This window comes from Helianthus annuus, chromosome 10 (genome assembly GCF_002127325.2).
Source record: "Helianthus annuus cultivar XRQ/B chromosome 10, HanXRQr2.0-SUNRISE, whole genome shotgun sequence".
Taxonomy (NCBI): Eukaryota; Viridiplantae; Streptophyta; class Magnoliopsida; order Asterales; family Asteraceae; genus Helianthus; species Helianthus annuus.
The window spans coordinates 179,512,872-179,539,323 of NC_035442.2; the positions used below are offsets into that span (position 1 = coordinate 179,512,872).

Here is a 26,452-nt window from a genome sequence, read left to right on the forward strand (position 1 = left end):
ATGATGTATTTAGCCTCGTTTTCAAATTTTAATGTTCGAAGTGGAAATCGGATCGAAAAACAGTTTAGAAACGACGACCAACGTGATTTACGCAATATTTAGCGTAACCGACGAATGTACACGTCCAACGATGATAAATGATATTATTTTAAGTATTTTGACCCTAAAACTTTATTTTACGATGTTCCACGAAGTTTGGGTTTAAAAACGGGTTTCAGGAACGGATCGGGCCACATATAAAACGAGAAGCGGGCTTGTGGGCCTGGGGCCCAAGCCCACTTATAACCCTAAATATAAAAGGCCAGTTATACTCTTTTGACTTCATTTGTGAAACCCTACTCCCAAACACACCAGCCGCTACATCTATGTTCCCTCTCATCTACTGTCTACAACTAAAGATTTAACTCACACATACACTCGCAAGCCCCCCCCCCCCCCCCCCCCCCCCCGGTTGTTAAATGTTGAACGATCGGCCATCACCAGATGTTGGTTGACATCGGACCGAGATGGCAGACAGGAGAGAAAGAAAGGACGACGAGAATGGGAGCGCCGCCGCCGCTCACGGCGGTGGCAGGGGTGACGACGGTGGTGTGATGGTCCGAGGAGTCTCACGGTAACCCCCACGTTCCTGTCTTCATTCTGTTAAAAATCTTGTTTTTTTTAACCGAAGCTCTTCGTTTCAGTCGGGGTTCGGTTCAGCGGTAGAGTTGGTGGTGGCGGTCGTGACGGGGTGGCAACGTTGGGGTTTTGACAGCAGAACCCTGGTAGGTTTTAGTCCCCGAGTTCTTCAACTCAGATCCGTTTGGATCCTCTTCTTCATGGATCCTTGTTTGTTTTTTTTTTTTAAATAAAGGTATCGATGATGACCGATGATGAACGTTGATGATGACGGCAGCGGCGGTCAGTTGTGGTGAAGATACGGTTCTAATTTTGGCTCAGGTTCGAGTCAACTTAGTCGGATACTTAAACTCGAGTTAACTCAGTCAAACTCGGGTCAACACAGTCAAAGAAGGGTCTCGTTTTGGGGTTCTATCAGGATCAGTCAACAGTAGACAAACAATCAACTGCGGTTTGGTCAAACATCAAATTCGGGGCAGATTTATTCGGGTTTCGGGTTAAACCCGGTTGGCTCGGTCAACACCCGAGTCAACTCGGGTCAACAGTGGTCAACGGACGGTCAACAGTCAATGGTCAACTGCCTGGTCAAAACCAGTCAATGCGTGACCCGGTAAAGTTATAACGACATGAAATTTAGTTTGGTTCAATATAGATTTTATATTTTTACGCGACCGAGCTTGAACCGAATGCATTTAGTGAACGATTTTCATTTTTGACATACTTGACGAACATTTTTATACATAATGTTTACATTGTTGATTGAATTTTGAAAATATATCGACACGTTAGTCGTCGGGATCGTCTAAAAACAGAGGAAACTCTGTCCGTTTTTCGTAAAAATACGATATACGAAACGTATTTTGTTATAAAAATGACACATATTGGAATCCAAGGTATTTTATACAAATGAATATAAGTGTATACTCATTTTTAGCGACATTTGATAACATATCAAACGCGATTATAATAGTCGCCAAACACTAGTTATAGGATACGAAATTTGTTATTTATATAAAACAAGGATAATTATTTATGCTTATTTCAAAACACCAATAAATCGAAAACTTTGTATACTCTTACAAAGAAAATATAATTGTTATATTCATTTAAATCGTCGCCAATATCGTATACTTATACAACATAAACTTAATGATTTATATTTATTCCAAACACCGACTTTAAACTTTCTTACGAGCTAAATATAGCTTTTATATATATTTCAAACGTTTAATATTCGGAAATATTATCAAGTAAATATAATTTTTTTTATATTACTTTTAATCATTTAGAGTCCGAATATTCTTATAAAACGACTTCAAATGTTTGAAATTATTTCAAACAACAAGCTTTCGATATATAGATACATATGCATATATGTTCATTATTTCCGTTTTACGACAACTACTACGACACGAATCGCTATCCACCTACGCATTCTATTCGCGAAGACTAACACGACCTCGTATAAGTATATTTATTTTATAGATGTATATATATATATATATATATATATATATATATATATATATCCTACATCACTCGGAAACTAAGTTGTTTCCGAGACTTAGTGTTTATCCCGATTATAAATGGGATCGAATAATAATAGATTGATTTTTTTCAAATCAAGACAACGTTACCTTAGAGTCGTTTAGTTAACGATTCGGTAGAGCTCGGACACGTAGTTTAGCTACGTCATTTTAGTTAGAAGCTTATAATTATTCCTTGATTAGGAATGCTTTAGTTGCATGCTAGCGAGTTCACATTCTTGGAATGACATCACGGAATCACGCTAGGCTAGCTTTGCACAGGAATGTCAAGGTGAGTTCATAACCCTCACTTTTTACTGTTTTACATTTTTATAAATGTTTACGGGGTGGAAAGACATGCAAGTTTTTGCAAAAGAAAACACTATTTCGATGAACGAAAACACATATTTATAAACTATGTTGCAAATGAATTTCAACGAACTCGAAAAGTTTACGAACAGTTTATACAAACATACCGGTTTTACAAAACGTGCATGATTTTCATGACTAGTGACGGGAATGTCCTAGTTACTACAACGAAACTGGGTTGGCCTGCGTACGAAAAACGAGACCACCCAGCGAGATCATGTCCCCCTTTTCTTTCAACGTTTCGGTTTACAACTTTAGAGGGGAAATACATGTCAAACTTAGGTATGATTAAGTTATGGAATGAACTCTTAGATCATGTGAGCATAGGCTGTAACTGAGGTGCCATTAATCCTTTTGAGGACCAAGGAACAAAGGTTAGATCTAATGGGTACGGGCGAGCCCCACTCACGGTCCATGGGTGACCACTTAGAGTGCTGTTGTGTCCCAGTCGAGGTGATTCGACACTAAAAATTTGCCTACGCGGGTTGAGTACCTCCTATGTCGTCGCATATGTTAATGTCCTCGCGAAACATTAATGATCAACATGTTCATAGACGCTTTACATACCAACTTACAACACTATAACTTTCAAATGTTTTTAATATTCATTTGACGCAAACTCATAATACATGTATTTACAAACTTTGATAACGTTTTCAACTTATGTACAAGTAAGAGGACGTGTTGGTCCTGCTTACAAAGTCTCTCGTGGGCTAGACTCACAGTTTTCATATATCATGCCGAGAAAATGATTTTACTATATTTTCTCAACAACTTTTAAACCGGTTACCAAAAAGATTTATTTTAAATCTTTTCAAAACAAACTATGAACTCGCTCAACTTTATGTTGATTTTTCGCATGTTCTTTCTCAGGTTACATTTTCAAAACTATGGAACGGTTGGAGTAGGAGAACCTATGGGAATTCGAGTACTTAGCGGCGTTCATTTTTCTAGAAGTCTTAGCTTATTTGCTTCCGCTGTGCAATGAAGATACCAGTCCAGTCACGACAGCTCTGATAATTTCGGGGTGTGACAGATTGGTATCAGAGCTATAGGTTTCAGCGAATTAGGTCTCTGTAGAGATGCCTAGGCTTTAACCTCATTTTCCTTTGGGGACTTAGACTATTAAGACTTGAACACATACAGAACGCCTAAGACTCGAATTTGGGTTCCAACCGTTGCTGAAAATAATGAGTCAACAATTTTGGTTTTAAACAAGCACAAGTGTTGTGTCAATACACGGTTCACGAAACAAAATCATACGTTAAGCAAAATTTTGAGAGTTTTGGATAACATGCATTTAGAACCCCTGGAAAACTTATGACAAAATTCATTAAAGGTCCTCACGTAGGAACTGTGATTATTAACTCGCGCAAATGCCATTATATTAGGTCGTCAATGCTATCTTAATTACCCGAGCAGGTAATCTACGTGGAATGAAGCGCTACGGCGCAACTATACGTGAAACTTAAACTATACGTCAGTGGACGTCGAAGTGCATCACACACGATTTTCGAGGCAAGGCCTTGGGGAAAACCACAAATGGTCACGACAACAACGATGCTAATCCTGTCAGCGGGAGAACTACGGATCGAAATGCGGCAATTTGTCAAGTGATCCCGCAAGCAACACAAATCATGCTGAGGTACGTTGAAACAAGGTTTCATAACGATCGATACTAGGTCTAATGAGACTCACAACTATGGGCGTTGCAAAAGAAGTCACACGTCTCCGCATTCCCCCTATTTCATTTATGGCGATTATGCTATGTTCGAAATTCCAGGTAAAGTCCTTAAATTTCTTTTGTTGAAATTTCGACTTCTTGCATATAGTGAGTAGATTTTTGCATTTCTACTCCCCCTTAATGATCGTTGCACCACAAAAATTTTCTTCCATGATAGCAAACACTCAATTGTTTTATTTTTGGTGAATTCATATGTACGCATGCATCGTTTATCGCGCATGTGGTTCGTTGATTCATGAAGACCGTTGGAGGGCTTCACTCCAAATTGTCGTTTTATCAAAGCTCATATCGTTCGCTATACTTGATCTTTGCATTGTGATCTAGATGACCCGCATTGTTGCAAAGTGTTGACTTTTTGATATCGAGTCAACGAACTAGTCGAAACTCTTTTCTTTTGAATACATTACATGGTTTGCTCATTGTAACCATGTCGGAATCCCTTGTTAACACATGCATTTATCGTTGGAATGTGACTAAACCAAGTTTAATTGTTGAACTTGCTCGTAATATATATATTCGATTCAAGATTCCATATGATGGATTGAGGCCATCATATTCTAAATAATCCCAACAAGCGCTTCATTTGCTTTGAACCATAACATGCTTGTTTGGTCTTAGACTTCATTGAATCGTTTCTTTGATCACGATCACCTTGTGGTGACGTTTTTTTTCACAAGCTTGAAGCTTGCGCTAATCTCGTTGCTCACCTCATGTACGGATTTAATTATTTATTTGTTTGTTTATTGATATTAAATCCGCTCTGTTGATTTATCATATTAAAGCAGTCTTAACACAATCGTGTGTTACGATAATGGTACACTAGTTCGTGTTAAATATTCCCGTGTACCTCCTAACGGTTCTTTCACCATCGAGCAAACATTCTGTGATAGTTATTGCTTTTCATCTTCACTCGAAAACATTGTTTATTTGTTCCATTTTCAGTTGTAGATCCTATGAGAATTGTTTGAAACCACTATACAGATTTACTTCGTTGAACCTATCGTTTGATTTCAAAACACGGTGATACTTGTTTGATCACCGCTATTATTGAATTATTTCAATCACTACGACACCTTGTGGTGTTGTTATAAACTTATAGCTTGGGCTAATCATGATCGAGCGTTTCATGCAAAACACAGGTGATACTTGTTCGATCACCGCTATTATTGAATTGTCTCATTCACTACGACACCTTGTGGTGTCGGTATAAACTTGTAGCTTGTGCTAATCGCGATAAATCGCTTCATGCGAAACTACGTATGCTCTTTGTTTGACTAATCACTCAAATAGTCTTAATGCAACTATGTATTAAGGCGATGATACACCTGGTTCGGTTGTATTTCGTTTCGGTGTATCCTTACAACACGTTGATTTTATTCATTTAATGGTTCGAGAGTTGATAAATCATTTTTGTGATTATATTTATTTGAGTTTGTCGAATTCGAGTTTCATTTATACAACAACCAACGCTAGTTTCCGTTGGTAATGAATTCTATTGTTTCAAAAATTGATTTGCATATTGTGAACGTTCATTTGGAATTCTATTGGTCGACATTCCTCTTTTATTGAACACTGTAAACTTGGTCGCATTGGTGATAGTATCACTACGCTTCGTTCACTTGACATCGATTTTTGGAACAAACTCAGTTGAACCATTTGTTTCCTATTGATGCAAAATGTCCTTACATTCACGTGATCTGAATAAGTTTTGATTCGGTTACGCGGTCAATTATTCTGGTATTATTCGGACTTACCTGCGAATGACGCACCTTTGAGAAGATAACATAGTCTAAATTTCGAGGACGAAATTTCTGCAACAGGGGGAGAATGTGACAACCGGTAATTAACGGCTTCTAATTACACGATTAACAAACATTTAAGGCGATAATTAAGAGTGTTTAAGGCACGAGTTAACCCAATTAGGCTTTTGTAATGCCTAGGAACGCCTGCTCGACTTTACAGTACGCGAATGATAATCTGCGGAGAAATCGTTGAATATTAAACGATAACGAACTGACGCCGTACAAGATATTGACCACGCCGACAAATGCGAGTTGTATACATACAATTTAAACACGTGGATTTCGTTTTGCGAAATTTTCACGCTTTAGAACGCCACAAAACGCAAACTTAAACGAAGACCGCGGAAACAGTAGCGCATCGATAATCAACAACGAAACGAAAGCGCCGGACACGCCTATTACATGCAAAAATGAAATATTATGATGTATTTAGCCTCGTTTTCAAATTTTAATGTTCGAAGTGGAAATCGGATCGAAAAACAGTTTAGAAACGACGACCAACGTGATTTACGCAATATTTAGCGTAACCGACGAATGTACACGTCCAACGATGATAAATGATATTATTTTAAGTATTTTGACCCTAAAACTTTATTTTACGATGTTCCACGAAGTTCGGGTTTAAAAACGGGTTTCAGGAACGGATCGGGCCACATATAAAACGAGAAGCGGGCTTGTGGGCCTGGGGCCCAAGCCCACTTATAACCCTAAATATAAAAGGCCAGTTATACTCTTTTGACTTCATTTGTGAAACCCTACTCCCAAACACACCAGCCGCTACATCTATGTTCCCTCTCATCTACTGTCTACAACTAAAGATTTAACTCACACATACACTCGCAAGCCCCCCCCCCCCCCGGTTGTTAAATGTTGAACGATCGGCCATCACCAGATGTTGGTTGACATCGGACCGAGATGGCAGACAGGAGAGAAAGAAAGGACGACGAGAATGGGAGCGCCGCCGCCGCTCACGGCGGTGGCAGGGGTGACGACGGTGGTGTGATGGTCCGAGGAGTCTCACGGTAACCCCCACGTTCCTGTCTTCATTCTGTTAAAAATCTTGTTTTTTTTTTAACCGAAGCTCTTCGTTTCAGTCGGGGTTCGGTTCAGCGGTAGAGTTGGTGGTGGCGGTCGTGACGGGGTGGCAACGTTGGGGTTTTGACAGCAGAACCCTGGTAGGTTTTAGTCCCCGAGTTCTTCAACTCAGATCCGTTTGGATCCTCTTCTTCATGGATCCTTGTTTGTTTTTTTTTTAAATAAAGGTATCGATGATGACCGATGATGAACGTTGATGATGACGGCAGCGGCGGTCAGTTGTGGTGAAGATACGGTTCTAATTTTGGCTCAGGTTCGAGTCAACTTAGTCGGATACTTAAACTCGAGTTAACTCAGTCAAACTCGGGTCAACACAGTCAAAGAAGGGTCTCGTTTTGGGGTTCTATCAGGATCAGTCAACAGTAGACAAACAATCAACTGCGGTTTGGTCAAACATCAAATTCGGGGCAGATTTATTCGGGTTTCGGGTTAAACCCGGTTGGCTCGGTCAACACCCGAGTCAACTCGGGTCAACAGTGGTCAACGGACGGTCAACAGTCAATGGTCAACTGCCTGGTCAAAACCAGTCAATGCGTGACCCGGTAAAGTTATAACGACATGAAATTTAGTTTGGTTCAATATAGATTTTATATTTTTACGCGACCGAGCTTGAACCGAATGCATTTAGTGAACGATTTTCATTTTTGACATACTTGACGAACATTTTTATACATAATGTTTACATTGTTGATTGAATTTTGAAAATATATCGACACGTTAGTCGTCGGAATCGTCTAAAAACAGAGGAAACTCTGTCCGTTTTTCGTAAAAATACGATATACGAAACGTATTTTGTTATAAAAATGACACATATTGGAATCCAAGGTATTTTATACAAATGAATATAAGTGTATACTCATTTTTAGCGACATTTGATAACATATCAAACGCGATTATAATAGTCGCCAAACACTAGTTATAGGATACGAAATTTGTTATTTATATAAAACAAGGATAATTATTTATGCTTATTTCAAAACACCAATAAATCGAAAACTTTGTATACTCTTACAAAGAAAATATAATTGTTATATTCATTTAAATCGTCGCCAATATCGTATACTTATACAACATAAACTTAACGATTTATATTTATTCCAAACACCGACTTTAAACTTTCTTACGAGCTAAATATAGCTTTTATATATATTTCAAACGTTTAATATTCGGAAATATTATCAAGTAAATATAATTTTTTTTTATATTACTTTTAATCATTTAGAGTCCGAATATTCTTATAAAACGACTTCAAATGTTTGAAATTATTTCAAACAACAAGCTTTCGATATATAGATACATATGCATATATGTTCATTATTTCCGTTTTACGACAACTACTACGACACGAATCGCTATCCACCTACGCATTCTATTCGCGAAGACTAACACGACCTCGTATAAGTATATTTATTTTATAGATGTATATATATATATATATATATATATATATATATATATATATATATATATATATATATATATATATATAGGGGTAAGATCAAATAAAAAGTTGATTTTGCCTAAGTAGGATAAGAAGTAATCTTAACCATTCATTTTTGAAATCAATGGTTAAGATGAAAGTGTAGGAGAAAAAAGAAGTGCAAGGGTATCTTGGTAAAATCCTATTTATAGACTTTCTCTCTCCACATGCAAGGCACATGCATATTCCACCCCCATTTTTTAAACGTTCATAACTTTTTTATACGATATTATTTTTTCATAAAAATTTCACCATAAAATCGAGCGTTTTTTTATCTTTAATTTGAGTACCATATTGATATATAAAATATGAAGACTAAAAAAACCCACTAAAATGTGTTGTATTTCTATGTTGTATAACATTTTTTTGTGTTGGATTTTTGTAGTATATTTTTGTACTATATTTTTGTAACAAATTTTTTGTGATGAATTTTTTTGTCTTAAATTTTTTTTTTCTCAATTTTTTGTACTGGATTTTTTTGTACTACATTTTTTTGCTATATTTTTTGTGCTGTATTTTTTGTACTAGATATTTTTGTGCTATATTTTTTGTACTAGATTTTTTGTGCTATAGTTTTTTGTACTAGATTTTTTGTGTTAGATTTTTTTGTACTTGAATTTTTTTTGCATTTTTAAAAAACAAAAGGGGAGCCACATGTAATTTTCACTCCTATTTATAAGGACCAAAATACCCTTGATTCCTACTTATTAGGAGTGCCACATGTCATCATCACAATCCTTCTTAGGCTACTTAGGCAAAATCCACTTTTTAGTGGATCCTTCCCCTATATATATGTATATATATATATATATATATATATATATATATATATATATATATATCCTACATCACTCGGAAACTAAGTTGTTTCCGAGACTTAGTGTTTATCCCGATTATAAATGGGATCGAATAATAATAGATTGATTTTTTTTCAAATCAAGACAACGTTACCTTAGAGTCGTTTAGTTAACGATTCGGTAGAGCTCGGACACGTAGTTTAGCTACGTCATTTTAGTTAGAAGCTTATAATTATTCCTTGATTAGGAATGCTTTAGTTGCATGCTAGCGAGTTCACATTCTTGGAATGACATCACGGAATCACGCTAGGCTAGCTTTGCACAGGAATGTCAAGGTGAGTTCATAACCCCCACTTTTTACTGTTTTACATTTTTATAAATGTTTTCGGGGTGGAAAGACATGCAAGTTTTTGCAAAAGAAAACACTATTTCGATGAACGAAAACACATATTTATAAACTATGTTGCAAATGAATTTCAACGAACTCGAAAAGTTTACGAACAGTTTATACAAACATACCGGTTTTACAAAACGTGCATGATTTTCATGACTAGTGACGGGAATGTCCTAGTTACTACAACGAAACTGGGTTGGCCTGCATACGAAAAACGAGACCACCCAGCGAGATCATGTCCCCCTTTTCTTTCAACGTTTCGGTTTACAACTTTAGAGGGGAAATACATGTCAAACTTAGGTATGATTAAGTTATGGAATGAACTCTTAGATCATGTGAGCATAGGCTGTAACTGAGGTGCCATTAATCCTTTTGAGGACCAAGGAACAAAGGTTAGATCTAATGGGTACGGGCGAGCCCCACTCACGGTCCATGGGTGACCACTTAGAGTGCTGTTGTGTCCCAGTCGAGGTGATTCGACACTAAAAATTTGCCTACGCGGGTTGAGTACCTCCTATGTCGTCACATATGTTAATGTCCTCGCGAAACATTAATGATCAACATGTTCATAGACGCTTTACATACCAACTTACAACACTATAACTTTCAAATGTTTTTAATATTCATTTGACGCAAACTCATAATACATGTATTTACAAACTTTGATAACGTTTTCAACTTATGTACAAGTAAGAGGACGTGTTGGTCCTGCTTACAAAGTCTCTCGTGGGCTAGACTCACAGTTTTCATATATCATGCCGAGAAAATGATTTTACTATATTTTCTCAACAACTTTTAAACCGGTTACCAAAAAGATTTATTTTAAATCTTTTCAAAACAAACTATGAACTCGCTCAACTTTATGTTGATTTTTCGCATGTTCTTTCTCAGGTTACATTTTCAAAACTATGGAACGGTTGGAGTAGGAGAACCTATGGGAATTCGAGTACTTAGCGGCGTTCATTTTTCTAGAAGTCTTAGCTTATTTGCTTCCGCTGTGCAATGAAGATACCAGTCCAGTCACGCCAGCTCTGATAATTTCGGGGTGTGACAAGCACGACATGGAGTACCCCTCTCGATCATCTCTGATAGAGACGGAAGGTTTGTGTCGAGGATATGGCAATCCTTCCAAGAAGCTTTTGGCTCACAATTGAATCTGAGCACTGCGTTCCATCCGCAAACTGACGGCCAGAGCGAGCGAACGATACAGACATTGGAAGACATGCTGAGAGCATGTGCTATGGATTTGGGCGGTAGCTGGGATAAACACTTACCCTTGGTCGAATTCTCATACAACAACAGCTACCACACCAGTATTGGTGTCGCGCCTTTTGAAGCCCTATACGGACGCAAGTGTCGATCACCACTATGCTGGGTTGACGCAGGTGATAGGCAGCTTGCCGGTCCCGAAATCGTCCAAGAGACGACGGACAAGATTGCGCAGATTCTTAAACGCATCGAAGCCGCTCGCCACAGACAAAAGGCCTACGCGGATCCAAACCGAAAACATATGGATTTTCAAGTTGGAGAGATGGTGTTATTAAAGGTATCACCCTGGAAAGGGGTGGCACGCTTTGGGAAGCGTGGGAAGTTAAATCCACGCTACATTGGTCCTTTCAGAATTCTAGAAAGAATTGGAACCGTAGCAAACAAATTGGACCTACCTGCTGAACTAAATGGTGTTCACGATACATTTCATGTATCCAATTTAAAGAAAAGTCCAACTCAAGTTGACGTTGCCATTCCTATCGACGAGATTCACATTGACGACACGCTCCACTTCGTAGAAGCACCTGTCGAGGTCACAGATTGGAAAGTCAACAGGACCCGCCGGAGCAGTGTCAAACTCGTCAAGGTTCGCTGGAATGCCAGACATGGTCCTGAATACACCTGGGAGCGTGAGGACCGGATGAAAGAGAAGTACCCCCACCTGTTTCCTAAGAACCCTGCTTCTACAAGCAGAACTTAAATTTCGGGACGAAATTTATTTAACGGGGGGAGAATGTGACAACCCTCACAAAACCAGGTATCCGTACGACTTAATTAACTATTAACTGTTGCCTAATTACTGTGCTTAACTGAGATTTCTGATAAACTGCTACTTGATTGTTGGTACTTGTACACATCTGCATCATACTTTGATTCCCGTCACTACATTATTTATTTACTGAACTTTAGTGACAAACATGATGCACAAAAGCACAGTAGCATTTGAGCGGATAACCTATTGAACATGCTGTTATAGCCAGCATCAGGCAGACACTGCCTCTAAGGCCTGTTAAGAGCCTCAAATATTTTGACTACACTGGTAGTGAGTGTAGGGTTACAAGGGTTGTATAATTGCGTCTCTAGGAATAAGATATAGAGATTTGGATGTGCCTAAAACATACTTTAAGCACGAAACACAGCACTTTTATCAACATACTAGCTTCTAGCTAATTAATAAAGTGCCAAAACACAAGGAATTATTCCTGACACTTTGCAGAATCAATTGTGTCGCTAAAAATATTACTTACGACGCTTAAAGGATATCTTAAGCACTTTAACGGATTACTATCCGACCGAACAACCGGACAATACCCGGAACATAAAAACATTGCCAAGAATAATATTGATACTTTTCTGAGCCAGTTAGGGTCCCTGATTACCCTAACACTCGTATCATAACGCAATAAACAACTAACGAGGATAGACATTTAAGTAACCGACTTAACGTAACTAAACACTAACTGTTTAGTTGGAATCAAACCGGGTGGTCCCACCACCCTAACCAAATCGGCCCAACCAAGGGGACAAGGCCGAATTCTTTTTATTATTTTATTACTTTTGTCTAGTATCTGGTAGACACAAGACCCGTTGGACGATAACGCTTAAACATCTCTATAAAAGGCACACTCTCTCACACATTTCACACACCAAATCAAGATCACTCTCTCTCCCCTCTTGTGCTACCTCACGGCCGAACACACACACACCCAACCATCCGCTTTCGAGTTCGAGTCTTGCCATTCCAAGTCCATAATAGTGTCAGGGATCACGCACAACGAAGTTTGGTGCACTCGGAACGCAAAGGACCTCTACCGTTTGCTTTTATCCACGCAGTTTTCGACTAGAATCTTCCCTAGCCCCGAGCTAGAGGTATATTGTTTAAAACTCGTTATTAGTCGTGTCTAAAGTGGTTAAAAGGATTTTTATCGGTTAAATGTCGGTAACCCGCTTCATGAATCTTTAAAGTCTACTAAAAAGTGAAAATCGTTGGATAAAAGAACATAACGCGTGTAAATGTCGTAGTATTTGAATATGTTGGTTAGTATGGCCCGATCTACGATGTGGTGGCTCTTATCATCATTTAACCCGACTTTGTTAAGATCCCGAATCTTGACATACACTAGTTGCCAGCGGTACAAGGGTTAAAAGGTGAAACTCCACCACACGGGAAACATGAACTTGTGTAAAAGTGTTTTAACATGAAAAATAGTATTTAAAACAAGCCGATCTACGTATGTACAAGTGGTATATTCGTAGGACCGGGTGTCGAGAAAATCATGATTTGTCAAAGTTGGTCAACATGTTAACAAATATGATTATTAAAGTCTACAAGTGTATAAACACTTGTGAAACGAAAGATCCGACGAAATAACCATTTTTTACAAAAGTTGTCGGGAAGTTGTAAAGAAAGAACTGTTATAAAAACTGGATTTTTACAATACTAAACCACTTTACATATAGATCCATCAATTATAACGAGATCTACACCGTAGTTTTTGTATAAAACTACAAGTTCATGAAACGACGCGATTTTACATACTAGTCTACAATTTTGAAGTGTTGAAACTTGTTGATTGTGTTGAAAATTGATTGATTGAAATAAAGAAGGTGTTGAAATGATTTTGTAAAAGAAAATGATACGCTTGAAAGCGTGGCCACCTCCAGTTACAGGGAAAACTCTGGCGAAATTTTCTAAAAATCTAACACTTAGAATTATTTACAAGTGTTAGGCTACTTTGACATGTTTTCAAATATAATTCGCCACAACTTTATTTATAAATAATCGGAGGTGGGATTTTCACAAACCTAAAAGTGATAAATATATATTCGGTAAATATATTTTGTCACAACACTGTTTATGATAATTTTGTGAAAATGTATAAATATTATTTTAGAGTAAAAATAATATTTACTAACTTGTCAAACCCAAAATAATACCAACGCTTATACGACAAGCATAAAAGTTACAACGGTAATTTCTATTACCATCTAATCATTAAAACGTAACTTACGCATTACGCGGAAATATTCATCAACACGTATGTTGTCAACGGATTATTTTGGAAAGTATTTTGTAAAGAGAAAATATAATATTTGTGAGAAAAATAATTATATTTTGGAAGGAGAAATAAAAATATATTAAGTGGGACTTAATGAGATAGTATAAATACACATGTATTTAAAACCCCCATCCTTGGGAAGGAAAGTAAAATACCAAGTATGTACACAGAACGGTTGTCTAACCGTCTCCTAAAAATATAAGTTATAAAGCTAAGGCACGGCCATCCGTCTAATAGAATTAGCACATGTAGGTCGTCGCACAGCTTCGGATATTCGGGTTACTTGGTAGAGATACGCATTCACTGTGAGTTCATGTCCCCCTTTTCTCTAACTGTTTTCAGTTTACTTAACTGCGGGGGTGAAATACATGTTACTATGATTTACGAGTACTTTACAACGGTATGTTTAACGTAAGGAGGTGTTATACGATCATGTGAGTGGATAGGAACAACATGGGGCCATTAGTCCTCATGGAGGGACCGAGGGACAGGAGCGGTAGATCTATCTGGGTGTAGCGAGCCCAGCCCCCGGCCAAACTAGAAACGGACCGTGGGGTGACTTTGTCCACGTACTTTGCCATGGCGAAATCTGCTAGGTTTGAGTCTCCCTATTTGCACTTCACATATGTCAGTGGCCTTGCAAACCATTGGTGATCACAAGTCCTCTTACACTGCTACATACCACAACTATTTTTATACTCACAAAGGTTTTACATACTCACTTACGCATGAACTCGCTCAACATTATTGTTGATTTTTCAACTCACATGTATTTCAGGAAATTAAACGGATCTGGCACGGTATGGAACGTTTTCCGCTGCACTGGTCATGAAGTCATCAGGGTTTAGGGTTGTGTCTCTTACCTGGACAAGACACAATCCCTAAATCACGTTTATGTTTTGTTATAAGTTGTAATGTTACTGAACAAGGTTATGGTTGCATGTTAAAAACAATGGTATTGTATGATGTTTTCAAAAACTTAATGGATGACTTGCATGGTTTTTAAATTCATATAGCTTGTTATGGTTAAGCTATGGTATTAAGAAGTCACACCAACATTAACCGCGCTTCCGCAAAGCCAGTGTGTGACAAGTTGGACCCCATAATAATGAGAGTGAGCCTGGCGCAGTGGTAAAACCCCTTGTTTTCATACAAAAGATCCCGGTTTTGATACTTGTTTGTTTGTTTCTTTTTTTTTTTTGAGTTTTCTTTTTAAACCTGATTTTAAATTAATCAGTTTTTTTTTTCTATTTCAATTTTTTCTCACCTATATTTAGCTGAATGTGTAGTAAATGAAACTTATAATTTAGTTATGATATTGTTTTCTATTATGTTTCTCGACGCGACTCGACCCGAACAACGACCGATCAAAAAAAAATTGAACACCGGAAAAATAGGACCCCATTGTCCAAAAATCCTGGATCCGCCACTGCTTCTAGTAAACAACTTTTGTACGATACGACACTAGGATGATAATAATGACCAATCGAAGGTGTGACAATAATAATAATAATAAAAATAATAATAAAAATAATAATAATAATAATAATAATAATAATAATAATAATAATAATAATAATAATGATGATCCAAGAAAGAACATACATTGAATTTATATTTATATGTTGTGAAAATGAAATGCAACCAAAATTGTATGTATTCCAAACAATTTGATATATAGTGTCTTAATAACCGTTAAATACATGACGTGTGCACTATTCTTTTGTCATAAAAGTAAACTTAGGTTACCAAGGTACAACCTTTGCAAATGTTCTTTCCACGTGAATATGAAATTTCTAAGGGTGTTCGGTGTGGCTTTCGGTAAACCCACTTTACCGAATCGGTAAAGTGTGGCAAAACAATGCCAACCTTTTGCCACATGAAGTGTTTGACGAAATAGGTTTAAAATCGGTGAGGCTTTACCGATGCGGGAAAGGAGGAAGGAAAGAGAGAGGGGGTGTGGGGTGGGGTCCATTCCAATCTCAACCAATCACATTTTTTTCCTTTTTTTATTTAAAAAGTTTACCACTTCACCAAATGTTTAAACCATTGCCAACACTTTTCAGCAAAGTTTAAACATTTTTGACTGATTGACATGGCGCGCTCTGATTGGTCGGTTTTTTGGTTTACCACTCCAAAGTGTTTAACCACTCCTTACACCCTAATAAGTTCGGAAAAAATGCATGTATCATCTTTATCATTGACTTGCTAGTTTTTTTTTTATTTGTAAATAATACTCCAAATGTCCTATAAATAAAATAAAAATGTTTTTTTACGGCTTGAACAACTGGTTTCAAAGACACCAGTCAACACACACAAGCCCCGTTCGATTTGTGGCGGGCCCGAAAGAAGCAACCGCGAGCCAGGAGTACCCAACGGCCCAAATTTGAACTTAGGACTAACTCGGACAGGAACCCCAAAGAGGGTAAATCTTCTAGTCTACGACTGGTTACACTGGCCATCATTGGCAAATTAAACATGGTGTTACTATCCCCCTTCCACAAAACATAGTGGGCCCTTCATTAACGCATCTTAGATGCTTTTTCTGTCAACAAAGAGAAGAACTTTATAATTAAACATGTTAAGGTAGATATTAAATCCCGATCAACAATCAGGAGTTCTCGTGAAGTTAAATAATATTCAAAAAGTTAGATTAAAGTTAGTCACCCAATTTTCAAAACTACATCCCTGATTACTAGATTACTAGCAACGATATAGTTTTGATAGTGACATATGTTTATCACTTTAGTAATTAACTGTGTTATGTGTCACAATTATGTAAGTTAATCTTTTTTCTCGCTTCTCTTATTACACTCATTCGTATTCTACTAATTAATTTGAAAATGTTATTTAAAAAGAGTGAAATGCAATTTGCGTCCCTGTGCTTATTGGGCGGTGACACATTGAGTCCCCGAAACCGAATTTGGAAGTCTAAGTCCCTAACTTACAAAAGCGCTACGTTTTGAGTCCCTGAGGTATGTTACCGTTAGAATTTACCGTTAAGTGGGTAACATAATATATTGTAGCAAGGACAAAATGGTCTTTTCATCAATTTAAAAACACTGCGTCCCTGGGGTTTGGTTTTGAGTAGTGAACAAAACCAGGATCAACAAAATCGATTAGAGTAGAGTGTTAAGATTGATTAGAGTAGAGTGTTAAAATCAATTGTTGTTTGATGTTGTGCTGGTTTTATGAATATTGATTTTGGAAAAGAAGAAATAAAAATTGTTTAGTTAATGATGATAAACAGAGCAAAAGATTTTTTTTTTTTTAATAATAACAATAGTAAGGGGTAAATTGTTTTTTAGATCGAGGATAAGGAGCCAAATGGTATTTTTCAGTTAACTAACTAAGAACATCTGTAATCGGGCGTGTTTTTCCAAAAATATAGCCCAAACACGCCCTATATCGCCCATCATCCGCCCTCCGCGGCGTTTTCGGGCGTGATCTTTGGTGATTTTGTGTTTGGCGTTTTTTGAATAACGCTGAACATGATTTTGACTGACCAATCATGTAATTCCAACTCAAATACCTTTATATTTAAATTGAAAAAAAAACAAGAAAATGTTAATTAGGTAATCATTGATGGGGCATTATTGGGCATTATCCCACTACGTCCATTTGTGAAAAACGCCCATAATGCTCATTTGCTGACTGGGATGACACGTGTCGTAAAATGCCTATAGGTAGGAGCTTTATTCATGTGTACCACTACATATGGTCTAAGGCTGCTCGGTATGGTTCCCGTCTCCACCCTGGCGCCCCCACGTCACCACCGTCCTCCCACGCCGCCCCCTCCGTCCCGTCCTCCCCGTCCGAGTTGTGCCGTTTGCGACGGACCAAACAGGTGGGCCTCCCCCCGGCGACGCTAGTCCTCCCACGCCGCCCCCTCCGTCTTCATCTCATCGCCGGCTTCCCTCCGTCACCATACCCACCAGCCTAATAAAGTTGGACCTAAGACCATGGGTAATGATTAATACCCCTTAAAGGGGCATTTTTTTGCCACATCACAATCATAATGCTTTATGTAGTGATTAAGGTTTCATAATATTTATTAGTTTCTTTGTTTTTCCTTCTGGTTGGGCATTATTCTAGAAATGTATCTCACTCTTCATGCCCAAAAAGAATAGTGTAAAGACATTATCAAAATCTTTCACGCCCTTATAAAGCCTCATTACATATTAAGCAAGGACTTAGGCTGTAGCATTTTTTTTAAGTCAGCGACTCAGACTTCCAAATTCAAGCTATAGGGACTCAATGTGACACCGCTCATTAAGCACAGTGACACAAATTGTCATTTTACTCTTATAAAATAGCAATAATACATAAACTAAACTATTAGTTAATAACTATCCTTTATTTTTTAATAGTTCATTTATTCAATCATGTAACATACATGTTTATAACCTACTTATTTTATACATACCTATTAATGTAAACTTTGATTGTTTAACTTAAATACTTTTTTTAACTTCATTTGTTAGTTTTTTCTTTTCTCTTATTATATATGTGACTTTTAGTAATTTACGGTATATAAATGTAGGGAATATTTCACAGAATAGTAACCAAGTTTCAAAAGTATTCTAATTAGATCACTCGTATTGTTTTTATCCCAATTAGATAACTTAACATTCAAATCGAGACCTGTCCTTTTTTTTATGTGTCAAGAAAAAAATGAAGAATAAGATGTTGGGGTCGGATTATTTTAATATATGAAATTATATTTATTAAAAATAAAAACACTTTAATTACTTTAAAAATTAAAAAAACAAGTTACAATTCACGGCATCACTCAACGTTAGCATCAAATTAAAGGGAAAAAAGAAACAAAAATCCACATCACCATGGTTACTTATGAAATGGATGAAAAAACCTTTAATTTTAATAAAAAATGAATGTTGAGTGACCTGATTTGAACACTTTTGAAACTTGAGTGACCTAATTGGAACACTTTTAAAACATGGTTACTATTCTATAAAGTTACCCCATAAATGTATTGTAACTTATTTTTGGTGAGTTTTTTTTAAAAGAAGAAAAATTAATCGTTGGTCCTTGAGATATTATATTTTATTATTATCTTTATTTCTATTATTATTTATTTTCTAGTTTCTTTGTTTTTACTTTGAAAGCATTTAATTTTGTAATACACATTGATTTATGAATTTATCTTTATGAATTTTATTCGAATATATACACGATGCAATATGTGTATGTGATTCAATATTTTTACGTCTATTTTTTCTTGTTTGATAGGTTCATTGCAACGCGCAAGTCCTAGATCAACTTAGCTATTCATTTCTATGTTTTGCGTTTCGGTCTAGTTTCTTCGAATCAACACGCCACAATAGGCATGTGTGGTTCAACGATTTTACGTCTACGTTTCACTCGATGTTACTTTTTTCATTATTTATGATTTTGTTTTACGAGTTTTTCTAATGTTGGTGGTCGTTGGCGGTAGTATAGCATTGGTGCAACTGTGATGAAGTGCATGAACCAGTGTCAAATAAATGTCCGTCGTAGAGCGCGGGAGAATCCTACTAGATGTTTTGAAACCTTTATTTAACCTTAAAAATAATTGGTGACTTCATACGTGTTTTTTTCTAGCTGGCATGTGTCGTAAAAAGGTTTAATTAATAGCATCTTTTACACTTAAATATCACATAACTTTGCATTTGTATGAGCATGTCTCAACTCAAACTTGACTCGTTTAAATAAGTTATCCTTTACGTTCATGTTTGTTTAACTCGAATACATTCGAATTTTTAACGAGCCTACCTTGAGCGAGCGAATCTACTCATTCAAACCCCTAATTAATTATTTGGTAAATAAGGTGTTGATTTATGTTATCATCATAAACAAAACCGAATTAAAACTATACGTAGTGGGCGTGAAATCCCTTTCAACAAACCCAAAAAAGGTGCCAAACATTGATATGTGAGCGGCATCGCCATTTTCTATACGCCTTTAACATGCGTGAATGTAATTGTATAAATTCGTTTGCTCGGGTGTTTCAGTTTCTTATTGGCCCGCTTCTTTATTTATATAGAATTTTTGCTATAGACAATTTTTTTAAATCCCCAATATCTATGTAACAATAAAATACCAGTTGTTTTTATGCTTTTTAATTAACGGATTATGCTTTCATGCATACTTTTTTTACCACTAAAGTATCATCGTATCACCAGGGTAATCACCCGATTAGATCAAACATGGAAAAAACACCCATTAATCCTAAATCATTCCAAAACATAATAGAAATCTTCGAATTTTCTCATGAACATGATGAACCCTAATCATAAAAATACTTAAATATTCATCCGAAATCTGGAATTTAATTACACATTTAAACATGTTTCTTAAACTGATGATTTCGGAACACTTGTAACGAATCAATATATGATCCGTGGTTTGTTTAACAGATCCGAGATGAACGTCTCGGATGATAAAACCGAAAATCTTTTCTTATGGTTTTTCAAATCCTGTTTTCCAGTTTTATTCCAGATTTATGGATACAAAACAGAACTGACTAATCAACATATGCTCTGATACCACATGTTGGTTCAGTTCTGTTTGTGCATGAAGGAAAACAAATAAATCATACCTGTCACAGCAGATAGTGCAGAGGAGAATCCAGTGAGAGAGTTCGACATGCCTGTCATCTTGATCTGGTTCCTCCTTAGGGTGCTGACTGATGATGGGGACTTAGAAACCGAAAAGGGTATCGGTTATGGAGAGGATGTTTCGTGATGATGTTATGACTAATGGGGTATGTGAATTGTGTAACTGAGTAACCCTTAAACCTCCACATAACTCTCCTTATATAAACACTCAGGAGGAAACCTAATTAGTTACTACGGGTAATATGGTCCATCAACAATTACCAACTAATTAAATAATAGGTTCTAATATATTTTGATCTCTATAATGTAAATGATTAAGATGGCTATAGATTAAATATTAAACATAATATATTTAATCTTACATCAAACCTATAACATAATAGTCATAAGTCTTATTCCACCACAAAATGCCACTAGATTATAATTTCGTAGGCACCACTTATGCATATTCTAGTACTCAAATGACCTATAGTGTGTGTATTTAATGAAAGATAAATCACAAATTGGAAATTTGCATCAACAAATAAAATGAAATAAAATAAAGTAAAAGTAGATTCAAATTCGCATCAACCAATAAATAAAAATAAAGTAAAAGTAGATTCATTGACGTTGGCTTTCAAAGTATTTAAGTCTCATCATCTCTTCATTTTCTAAAAGCCAACACCCCCCCCCCCCCCCCCCCTCTCAAAACACATTTGATATCTAACCCAAAAATCTCAATTTCCATTCCCGTTTTCCTTCTATCTCGATATAATTTCCATTGGAATTTACGTCATATTATCTAAAGATTAATTGGCGATCAAGTATGACCGATTCATTCGATCTCGACGAAGCTTTGGCGATGGACGATCCGGGGTCCAACACCGTCACCGTGAATGCCAAAGATCAAAATCTATTGTCACCGGAGGAAGCTCGAGAAAAAGTCTCCGGCATGCGTACGGTGGGTCATGCATCGGGTGTTTGTACCGTGTGCATGGAAAGCTTGTACTCATTGTGTAAGCAAGCTCCATGTGGGCATTTGTATCATGCTGCTTGCATCACACAATGGCTCTCTTTTCGCAACTCTTGTCCCGTTTGCCGGTTCAAAGTTCCGGCGAGTTCTCCGGTTATGAAGGTTGACCAAAAGTCAATGCACTTTACGTAGATATATTTGTCATTTTATTACAACTTGGTTCTATGCTACAATAATTTATGAGATATTTGCTTTGAAGTTAATTGCCTTGATTTTCCCCTTGCTTTCACGCTTTTTCACGTTTAGTCCTCACTTTTTAAAAATAGCAGATATGTTTCCTATGATTTGTTATTTTGTTACTCGGATAGTCTCATCACTCCCATGAGTAGATGTCAATTAGTTTGAAAATAACAAGTATGTTCCCTATGGTTTGTCATTTTGTTACTCGGATAGTCCCCCGAGTAAATGTCAAGGGACTATCCGAGTAATAAAAAGACAAACCATAGGGAGCATATCTGGTATTTCCAAAAGATGAGGACTAAATGTGAAAAAACGTGAAACCACATGAACCATCCGGGAATTAACTCTTTATTTTGTTTTCGAGACTATTCAAGTATTTCGTGGGTGCTTGGAATTGGTAATTAAAATTGTTTTATTATTGTTTTTGTCGTAACTATTTTGTATTTTCAAATGACAATTTAATTAAGAGCACGTTAGGCCATCAACCATCGTCCAAACTACTATTAGAAAACGTTGATATATTATTGTTAATAAAGAAAATGAAATCACCTTTTCGTTATCTAGAAAGGGATCAATATAAAAAAAAAGTTAATATAGAAAGAGATCAATATAAAAAAAAAAACATAATTTTGAATGTATCAAAGACATGCTGTTAGCACAAGATTGCGTTCAGGTGTGAAACTTTTTCACCACCCCGTCAACCTCTATAGTGATGATATGTCATAGTTATAGAGTTTGACTTGTCAAAAATCTAAAATAAGTTATAGTGATGACACGTCGTCGCTTCAAGCTATTTATGCCGATGGCTTTTGTGGTAGAGTATGGATGATTGTGAAAATTATAAGTCATGAGAAAAGCAAGAAAACCAAGTCTAGTAAATCACAAAATTTAGTTATTTTATTATTATCTTTTTTAAATATAAGGGGCAATCTGGTAATCTTTCATATTATTATTTTTTATAATAATTATATTATTTGAAACTAAAATCTCTTATATCTCTCCTTTTTTATTTCTAAAATTGCTTAGTGGAGATAGATAATGATTAGGTGGTTCAGCTGATGACACAATGATATTTTAATTGTTAGTGATCTAAATTAGCCGTTAAAAAAAAATTCAAAATCAAGGATCATTAATCCATATCATCGATAATTCAAGTTCCGATCCAATTCAAGATATTTAAAATAAAAGTATTCATTTATAAATTATAATAGTGGTTTGGATACACACCACTACACATGGATTGTGACATCAATCGTTAAGAAGAAGAAGATAGTGATGAAGTTCCACAAGAACGGATGGATGCCTCAAAAAAGAACAAGTATCATGTTTGGATAACCATACACACCAGTAACCCATTATTCAACTTGTGGGTGACCGCCATGGATACCTCAAATAGGACATGTAATTTTTTTTTGGATAATCTATTTTTAGATAATCTACAGTCTACACACTAACATTTTGGTCAACTTGTGGGTGGACACCGTGTATGTATGCCTAAAAAGGAATAGGTTTTTTTGGTTGTTTGTTTGTATTTATTTAATCCCCCACCATAGCCCAATTGGTGAGGCCGGCTTCTTCCCTTTGGGGAGGTCGCCGGTTCGACTCCAACTTATGGCTTATGGTGCGGGACGTCCCAATGATGGATCGTTACCTATCGAGGCATGGTGTGGTCTTGAGGGCAACCCGGTTTTCATCTAGCCGTTACTCCAGCGAGTCTCTCGTGTGAGGACAGTATGGTTTTCGGGCGAAGGTCAGTCAGAGCGGCAGCCGGTTCCCGATAGAACATCGCGTCTGCGAAAGCTGGGCTGACGGGTAACCGTCCTAGACGGGAACCCGGTGACCAATGGTCCATGTACATATTGAAAGTCACCCTTCAAAAAAAAATGTATTTATTTATTTATTTTTGTTTCGTGTTAAGTGAGTTCCTCAAGAACGACTATTCAAATTGTGGAAAATCAAGAATTCATGATGGAAGACTTGCATAACCGATTTAAGAACATTGAAGACCTATTATTATGCAAGACCATTGAATAACCGATTTTAGAACATGCACTATCATTGAACTAGTGGGAAACCCGCGCGTTGCCGCGGAGTCGACAATTGTAAGACGCTAACAGTTCATGGATCGGTTGATGAAATGCATTAACTATAAATAGATTAAAATAGATTAGAAATATTACACATTTTAAACACGTCTTATTTTAACTATAAATAGATTAAAGTAGTTTAGAAATATACACTATCAATGACAATTGTAAGGCACTATCAGTTCTAATCTATAAACACATTTTATTTTAAACTGAATGTTAAGATCAGGTATGCATGTGATTGTTATACAAATATAGCATTAACTTTATTATATCAATATATGTATATCAATTCTCAAGCACTTGTAACTAAAAGACTGCAAGAATCCTCAGAAGTTGATATGCATGATCCTTACGATATTGAAAGTTGTAATGCAAACCTTGTAGATCAACGTAGCCTTTACCCTTGTTATAGCTCCTTTCTCGATCTCGGTCCTTTACCTGTGAGGCGTACTGAAACCCAAAATCGAAACCAACTGACTACCATAACTCATTACAGGTCCGGTTTCAATATCCACAGCTTTAGCGGTCTCAGATCAGTTTGATCTTCTGTCGGTTTGTCCATTCTGGTTAGCCCTAACATGAGGGGCAATTCTATGGTGCACTAAAAGAAATAAATTGTTTTAAGCTCATTGATATGAAAGCCTTAAAACATTAGTGGGAAAGCTTACTTTAAAGATATTTTCAATGGTATCATTTCTTTCATATTAGTACCTTCTCTCATAAACGTGGGATAGCATATTGTTCTAAATTCTTTGAAAGTATACAAGTTTTTCTAATTCACTAATGCAGGACAATTTGTAGACTTATTAGAGAGAATAAAAAGACTGGTTGTAGAGCAAAACCTTTTTTATGAAAAGACACGATTCGCTTGAGCCACCAAAACATTTAGAAAGTATAGACAATATTCATATTAAGAGTCAAAACACACATTATAACATCTACCATAAAGTGGTCATTGATTTGGTATTATCCGAACATGGCAAAAGTCAACAAAACGTTTTTTTTTTTTTCTGAAAGATAAAACTAAAGTCTTCAAAAACTTTATTTAAAAATAAGCTAATCTAGCTTATACACTGCTATAGCCAAACGAGAAAGACCCCACTTCTGTTTGTAAATAAAGCTTATTTGATTCTGCACAAATCAACACTTCTGTCTCACACCACACTTTTAGGACCTAAACGCCTCGCATTTGTTTTAACCAACATTCTCCTTTGCACACGAAAGGTACAACATTTCCACACCAATTAATACAACTTTCATAGCAAATAAAGTGCAAATAAAGTATATACCTCAATATTGAGAGGAAAGCTTCTTTTCCAGACCATTCATCCTGCCATTTTAGATCAGTTCATGGGCTGCCTTGGTATTTCTAACTACCATAACAACATGTGCCCCTGATTCTGCCATCTGTATGATCAATTGAAATGAGCCAATGCAAATGTTAGAGAAATCACCAATATCGAGCACTATAAAGGCATGTACCTGATCAATGAAGGGGATAGAAACCCTCGAAACACGATCTCCTCTCAAATTGGGGCACTGCAAGTAAGCCTAGGAAACATGAGCTTAAACACAGAAATGTGTGAATATATCTTCAAGTGTACAGATTTAAACATGTCACGTACAATCATTATAGCAGAACTATCACTTAAGCTTTCCATCTTCCTACCCCCTACCTATATTTTGCAGATAACCAATAAAGTGTTTTACAACTTTTTAGTACCACCATATTTTGTAGATCACCAACAATCATTCTCTAATACTGTATCCAGCTCTTTATGTAAATAGCATTTTTTTTTTTGTAAAATAATGAAATGAGGGCCGGGGGAGGAGGGTACTGATTTACCATGAGTAATCCGCAACAAGAAAAGACCCAGCAAGTCAAACCAGTCGTGTATGCTGACTGACCTTATATCCTTCGGTTAAGAAAAGTTTCCATCATTTTCAAGTCCATTTTGGTACCATACCGGTACCGAACCGTACCGTACCGGGTATATTCGGTACCGGTACTCACTTTCTCTGTTTTTCGGTACGCTACCGGTGTAACGCCCTGCGTTTTCAAACTTCCTACATTTAGAAACCTTACGTGAAATTCTAAATTTGGAAATCTTGTGTTCTTATAACCATTCTTTCATTGTAATCGTTGTAAAATACGGAACTTGCTTCGTAAATAAAACTTGTACATTACACTTTTTACCTAGTTAAATCATGTTTTATTTCATATTTCACCTTGTTACAAGTTAGGGGAAACATTGTTGCACATTATTACACAACTTAACTAACAAAATTACTCATTATAATGTTTTAAAAAAATAAAAAAATAAAGAAATATGGCAGCCCCAATTCAGCAAAATTCAGCCCATATAGTTGGGTTTTGTGGGCTAGTTTCAAGGTGTA

General features: G+C 36.5%; 3 long non-coding RNA genes across 3 annotated transcripts; 2 read left to right on the forward strand and 1 right to left on the reverse strand.

Annotated features, from left to right (window-relative positions):
- The first annotated feature begins 319 nt into the window (after positions 1-319).
- On the forward strand, positions 320-1,410 carry LOC110917134. The gene is made up of 2 exons (XR_002580365.2): positions 320-613; positions 684-1,410. It is a non-coding gene; the product is annotated as an uncharacterized LOC110917134 (long non-coding RNA).
- Positions 1,411-6,797: 5,387 nt separating this feature from the next.
- Positions 6,798-7,850, forward strand: LOC110917337. Its single transcript, XR_002580484.2, has 3 exons — positions 6,798-7,081; positions 7,154-7,234; positions 7,322-7,850. It is a non-coding gene; the product is annotated as an uncharacterized LOC110917337 (long non-coding RNA).
- Positions 7,851-24,282: 16,432 nt separating this feature from the next.
- On the reverse strand, positions 24,283-26,019 carry LOC110917527. The gene is made up of 4 exons (XR_002580622.2): positions 25,681-26,019; positions 25,538-25,594; positions 25,345-25,462; positions 24,283-24,656 (listed from the first exon to the last, which is right to left on the reverse strand). It is a non-coding gene; the product is annotated as an uncharacterized LOC110917527 (long non-coding RNA).
- Between the last annotated feature and the right edge of the window lie 433 nt (positions 26,020-26,452).